At 50.7% G+C, this 7,299-nt stretch overlaps 1 protein-coding gene across 1 annotated transcript in view; it reads right to left on the bottom strand.

Moving 5' to 3' along the window:
• Positions 1-7,299, bottom strand: part of ACVR1C (activin A receptor type 1C) — a 17,952-nt gene that overhangs the window by 9,917 nt on the left and 736 nt on the right. The gene's annotated exons all lie outside the window — the stretch shown is intronic.

Below are 7,299 nucleotides of genomic sequence, written 5' to 3'. Positions count from 1 at the left end.
AGATATCATCCATCTTCCTTGGTGGGGAAGACTGACCACCACAAAAAGCAGTTCCTGTGAGAGCTGCCTCTTGCTGAGCTGGAGAGACAGAGGTTTGGGTTTATGTTCTCAGCTCTCACCACTCCAGACAACGCCTCAGACAATGCTCAGTACAGAGACACTGGCACAGGCTCTGTTTGGTCTGTGCATTTAGACACAGCCACAGTCATCATGTACCAAGTCTTAAATATTACCTGGTGAGGAAGCTGTTGCTGACTCCCAGTAACACAGCACCATCCCAGCCACCTGCCTGCACCAGCACCACCCCAGCATGTCAGAGCACCGAGCTGAGGCATCACCAAGACACAGCACCTGGCACCCCCCAGACAGAACGACACAGTCTTCCTCCCCATCCTCCTGAGATGAGGCTCCTTGTCCAGGCACCCCTTCCTGGCTCAGCTGGGACTCTGCCAGACTGAACCCTGCTCTACTTAGGAGAGGAGCTTTATCCATAAATCCATTGTTTCTTTGGGATTTGAGGTGTGTGTGGGGGGTGGAACGAGGGTTTCTTTCATTTAACATAGACTTGAACAGTGAAAGATGGGTTAGTGGTGGGCTTGGCAGTGCTGAGGGAATGGCTGTGCTCAAGGATCTTAGAGGGCTTTTCCAACCCAAACCATTCCATGATTCGGTGATCTCTGAGTCCCTGGAGGAGCACAGAAGTCCTGACAGACATCAGCATGAACCTGATCTCTGTTTCTGTGACACTCTTTGTTTTCTTTACAACAATCTTCCATCCCGTGCCACCCTTCTCAAACCACAGCTTGTGGTGTTTATCCTCAGCTCGGGCCCACAACAAACTTCCTTGGCACCATCTGTCCATGTTTATCCTGGTGAGGGTGTGCCAGGAGCTGCTGCCTCAGCTCTCCCTTGGCACGGGAATGAGCCCCATCCATCACCCCCAGCACAGCAGCCAAATCTCCCTTAAAGACATTACCCTGCCCCTAGAAGAGCTGCCAGGAGCAGGACTCATCAGATCCAAATAAATTAGAGATCTAGCAGGAAGAAAACAGACACGTCATCACCAAAACTGTAAAATAAAAGCATTATTGAGGAAAGGAGTCTGATATTGCTGCGAGTGTCTTCAGGCATTCAGACACGTCATTATGCTGTTTTTCTCTCCTTCTCACAGCCTGAAATAAAATCGGAAATGATCTTTGTGATGTCATCCACCATGGATATCTGACAGATTTATCCTCGTTCTGTATTTTGCAGATTGCTTCAGAGCAGATCTGATCAAAACTGTCCCTGCATGTCCTGAGCACCTCCAGGGTGGCTCCTCTGAGCCTTGTGGACATGAGGAGAGATGAGGATGGCTGAAGGGCTCTGTATCCTCACCCTGACCAAGCCAAGACAGTCACTGCCAGAATGATAAGGCTCTGCGTCACCAAATGCTGCCCTCACATAGGGAAAAAAAAAACAACAAAACCAAACAGGAAAACTGTAGCTAAATTTATTCAGAGACTAGATCAGAGTTGGAGTTTTGGGAAAGATGAGATGCTTTCTTCCCAGAACATTTACACAGACCACTTTAAGTGTAATTCTATAAAAGCAGAAGCCCTGGGTTACCCAGATACCTGCCTGCCTGTGCTGCTGACTGACTTCTCGTGTAGAAAAACTGATAGAAATACCAAACCACACATAAACCCCTGACCCTCTTTCCAGGAACATTTGTGTCCTTCCAGAACCCTTTGTTAATAGAGCAGAAAGATTATCTTAAAATATAACTGTGAAAGGATATGTTTCTTGCACCTGTGCTGCTTCAGCTGACTCACCCCTGTGGAAGCAGCAGAGCCTGGGCCCTTGTGAACATGCCCTTGGGAAGATCCATGCTTTTCCCACTCCCTGTCCTGCTGAACGGGGGGAGGTGACAAGCCCCATCAGCTCTCAGCCCGTGTCACACCCCTGCTGTGCCCCACAGGGAGCTCCTCAGACCCCTGCACAACAGCTCCAGCTCTGCCAAGCCAGCATCCCCATCCCCACTGACATCTCAGGGACACAGCACTCGCCAGTTTGTGCCTTACCTGTGCTGCTCCACCAGGAAAGCCTCAGTGCTGCTCCTGGTTATTCATGACAACTTCCTCCACTGGAAAAAAATTGTCCCTGTACAACCTACCCGTTCCCAAGGACAGTCCTGGCAATGCCATCAGTGATGCACTGTCACAGGAGGAAAGCTGGGACTCCCACCATCCTGGAAACCAGGGAGTGGAATAAGGTGAAGGGGCTAAAGGAAAAGGCTCAAAGGGGCAGGATGAAAATGTGCCCCTCAAGTTTCAAAATAAGTCACTCTTTAACCTGGTAATGAACACAACTCCTTTATTTACTCAAACAATTCCCTTAAAACATTCCATTCTCTGTTAAGAAATTAGGAGAATGACTGAAACACTCCACAACTGCAAAGAGCTGTGCCAGGCACCCAAACCTGGCCACCAGTGGTGCCAGTTCTGCGAGCATGGAACTCTCCAGCAGTCATTAATTAATTTGTCCTGACCCTCCCCAAAACCCAGCATCCCCAGGAGGACTAGGGGTGGGTTGTCCCACCAGGACTGGCTGTGGAGTCGAGGCAGGGCCAGGGCAGAGCAGGACAGGACACACTGTGGGTTCCCTTCCACAGGGACTGCAGTTGGGGACAGGCTGGAGGGCAGAGCTGTGTGAGGTCACATCCCTTCCCATGGGCAGCTGGCACTCCACAGTCCCCACAAACAACAGGAGAAACCAAGAGCCAGCCAAGGTGGCAGGGAAGGATTCCCACATCAGCAGGCACACAAGGAAAGCAACTTTTGGATACAGAGACCCCAGGAACAGGTGTTCCCTGGCTCTGGCATTTTTAAGTCATAAGTGGTTTTCAAGGATGGTTTTTCTGCTGTTACTGCCATAGAAGCTGAGACTACAAACCAGATTTTTGGATGAGCCCCACTATGAATCAAGGACAGCATGACTGGCTCTTCAGAGCAGAAAATAACCTGCCTGACTTACCTAAAAAGCAGCATTTTCTGCCTTTTAGTTTTCGGTGTGACTGTCAGAAAACACAGACACACTGTGCAACGAGCTTACAGAGCAGGAAGAATGGAACCAGCCCCCAGTTCCCAACAAACCAGCACAAAGGTGCCAACAGAAGATGGGTTTGTGTGCTTCCATCCCTTTTCTATCGTGTCAGCTTCGGTTACAAGAACTACTAGACAGCTACGGAACAAGAGTGTTACATGTGAACAGCAGGTGGAAGAATAGGAGCTTAAACACCAGCTTCATGAAAGCAGCAAGCCATTAAAACATGTGGAGAGACAAAATGCACCCTCCAAAATTAAATGGAAAGAATTGAGTGTATAGCTGGCAAAGGTGACTGACCCACGGGGCTGATGGGAAGAACTGAGAGCTCTGTGGGGGCAAAGCCAGACCCTCTCTCTCTCATGAACCACACAGGGTTCTACCTTCCAACACACTTTTTTACTACCCAGATTACCAGGGTATTATTCTTCCATTAAGTCATAATCCAGCACTACCAACCATAACTAAAGTAGAGCAGTTAAAAATTAAATTGGAAAGCAAATACCTAGATGGCCCTGCAGCAATTAACGGTCTTTCTGGATGGAGCTTGGAGCAACCTGATCCAGTGAAAGGCTGGAATGAGATGGACTTTAGGCTCCCTTCAAACCCAAACCAGTCTGGGATTCTGTAATGGGAGGAAGGGCTGAATATCCAGAACATTTCCATCCTTTATCATTCTGTACAGTCATCTGTACTGTGCCCTTCTAGATACACTTTCATTTTATTCCCAAATAAGAGATCTGGGAATTGATACGAGTGTGGATTTTTCACACTGCCTGGGCCCCCTTCCTCAGGTGCAGCCCCAGTGCCAGGACACCGCTGTCCCCAGGCCACCTTTGCTGGGCAGAGATGTTCCCACACCTCAGCACACATACCTGCACCTGACTGACTGGACACCTCACTCTCAGGAGGGTTCCAGGTGGCAAAAGGTCCACTGTTGAACAAAGGGGCTGAAGGAGACCCTAAAAACTACAGATGGGATGTTTCCCATTGTCCAGCCCGTTGCTGGTGATGGAGCAAAAACTGGCACAGGTGCTGGTGAAGGTGCCACAGGGTGGGTGTGGGTCTGGTACAGGTTCTCAAACTGCTGGGAATGGACCATGGTAAACTCTGCTGCCACCAGGCAGAGCCACTCTGACCATGGCAATCTCTGCTGCCACCAGGCAGAGCCACTCTGACCATGGCAAACTCTGCTGCTGCCACCAGGCAGAGCCACTCTGACCATGGCAATCTCTGCTGCCACCAGGCAGAGCCACTCTGACCATGACAATCTCTGCTGCTGCCACCAGGCAGAGCCACTCTGACCATGGCAAACTCTGCTGCTGCCACCAGGCAGAGCCACTCTGACCATGGCAAACTCTGCTGCTGCCACCAGGCAGAGCCACTCTGACCATGACAATCTCTGCTGCTGCCACCAGGCAGAGCCACTCTGACCCTCCCCAGTCACCCGTGTGCCTGGCAGCAGTGAGGTTCGAGGCAGAGGGAACCAGCAGCCACGTGGCACAGGGCTGTGGTGCAGGAACAGGGGCTGAGTGCTCCTGAATGAGGGCAAGCAGCAAGAAAGCAAAAGGATAGAAAAAGTAGGATGGACTTCAGAGCATTGCAAAACAATCTCACCATGGAATCACAGAATCATTTCGGTTGGAAAAGCCCTCTGAGACCATCCCCCAGCCCTGCCAAGGCCACCAGTAACCCACATCACCAAGTGCCACATCTACATAGCTGTTAAATCTATCCAGGAACGGGGATTCCACCACTGCCCCATCCTAGGGGATCAAAAGCCAAAGTCAAATCATACAGGAGGACAAAGAACTTCAGCTGTGCATGAGCAGTGACCAGCCCACTGTTATCCCTCCCCACTGGGAACAGAGGGCTGTGCCTCCCTGGGGAGCACTGGAGAACTCCTCAGCTCACAGAGGAAGAGATCCAGACCTGCTCTGCCTTTGGGATTGGTTCCCCTCACCTGCCTCAGAAAGGCAGGAGAAGTAGAAAGAGTTGCAGGACAAATAGCAAGAGAGGTCAGGTACAGACTGAGAAACTGGGCTCACATGTCAAAGGCAGTTCTGGAGGTGTGAAGGTTCTATAAAGAAATATAGATCATATTTAGAAGAAGAATGAATCAGCTGCTCACCATTTCCCACTCACTTGAAAGCTCCTGGGCAGCACAGACATCACTGGCAGCACATCTGCAAGGGGTAGGAGGAAGATCTCCCTTTCCTCAGGCTGCCTCGCCACCCTCTCCAACACTGCACGTGCAACCCCTTGGGATAAAGCACTAGAGCATCCAACAAGTCCTGAACAATCCCACCTGTACACAGAGGTTTCCAGAACCTGCCACGGCTGATGACAGGAGCAACAGCTTCCAACTGAGAGTCCTGAGCCCACCAGCTGCCGATTGCATCCCACCCTCAGCCCTCCAACAGCTGCCAGGGGGACAGTGGCGGCTGGGGGTGACAAAGCCATCCCTCTGCCACCCACACCCTACTCCCATGGGCACAGAGGGATCCTCTCCAACAGCCAGCCCCAGACACGGAAGCAACAGTGTGTCCCTGACAAACTTATTCTCTTGTAACACATTTCTTCAGAAGAGGAAAACAGAAAATTGGGCAATGACAGATCTTAAAACAAACAAACAAACAAACAAAAAAAAACCACCACCAAACCTGCTTTTTAGACTACTATGAAAAATATGGAGAAGTCCCCTCTGGAGAGGGCTCTGAAAGAAAATATGAGGAGTAATAGCAGATTAAAAGCTTGCTATATAAACATACTGCAAAAAGGGCAGATATCCAACAGGGCAAAAACTAGAAAGCTCTAGAGAAGAGAGGAAAAGTAATTATTCCAGAAGTGAAGAAAATGTCTTGGAATGAGGGACATCACAGAGTTTCAGAATTTCCATTGCTTAAAAAAATATCTGGGGAGTGATTTTATTAACATGTGCAAGTACCTTCATTTCAGGTGATGGATACTTGGTGCTCAAAATCCCCACTGAGGAAGAGCTCAGCAGCCCTGGCAAACCCCAGCAGGCAGGAGCTGAGGCCAGGCACTGAAATTAATATTGACTGGGCAGGGAAAGGGCAACAACACCCAGAGAAATTACTTCTGTTGGAATAAGCTGCCAAAGGACATTTTAAGCTTTGAACAGGCAAGGTACCCTTGGAAAGGCTGTGCTCTATGAGACATGAGCGACACAGCAAAGCACTGAGAGTGCAGGGATTCTGTGCAACACAGCACATGCACAGAGCTGAGGAACAACCTGTTGGTCCCGGTCTGTGAGGGGCTGAGGGTACAAACTCCACGGGGGAGCAGCTGAGATAACACAGGGCTGACAGCTCTTACTGACTCCAGGTCTGGAATGGTTTACATAAGAGAATCCCCAGCACTGAAAGTTCTTCAAGTCACATCTGAGCAGAGTTTGACGAGGAATTTTCCATCCAGACAGTCACCCCGACTGTCCCCTCTATTGCCACACATCTGCCTGTCTGGGCTGTGCACACCCCACGCCCGAGCCGGGCTGTGGAACAGGGTAAGGAGACCCTGCACTGCACCCCCAGAGAGCAAAGCAATGCCAGATTTTATATAAATACCAGTCAAAGGCAATGTGATTCATCAGTGCTCTGGACACTCTCCAGAGGGAAGAGGTAATGGCCACGGCACTGGGAATGCTCCGGTTCAATTCAAGCACGGGGGCAAACACGGGCTGCACGGGGCTGCCTCTTTCTGGGGTTCACTACCAAATCTGGATACTAAAAATCCACAGAAACAAGGAGAAGAGCTCGAGGGAGCAGGTTTTACATCCCGTGAAGGTACCAGAGATTTACCAGATGTGCAACACTACACAGAAGTACTTCAGACCCCCCAGTTGAGCTGTGTTCCTCCTCCCTGCCCAAAAGCAGGGATTCATTCTACGAGCACCTGGATGGGGCAGCGGGCACAGCTGGAGAGGGACCTCCCCTCTCCACAAGTGTAAGGAGCATCACACCAGCGAACTGCTCCGGTGACAACACGGAGAAAAACTGTAAAATGTTCTGTTGGCGCACTGCCTCTGGAACCGCTGTCTGCAGAGCGCTGTTTGAGACCGCGGGTAAAGGTTTGAAAGGGACGATCGAGGGGAAGGAGTGTCTCACAGCACCTGCCGCGTGCGAGAGGAACCCGCATCGGAAGGACCCGGACGCCGCACGTTCCTCACCCTGCCCGGAGCCCCCCGAGGGTCCC

Source organism: Empidonax traillii, unplaced genomic scaffold, assembly GCF_003031625.1.
Source record: "Empidonax traillii isolate 1590-97213 ecotype Southwest subspecies unplaced genomic scaffold, ASM303162v1 scaffold1715:size108214, whole genome shotgun sequence".
Lineage (NCBI taxonomy): Eukaryota > Metazoa > Chordata > Aves > Passeriformes > Tyrannidae > Empidonax > Empidonax traillii.
This window is presented reverse-complemented; position numbering and strand designations above follow the sequence as displayed.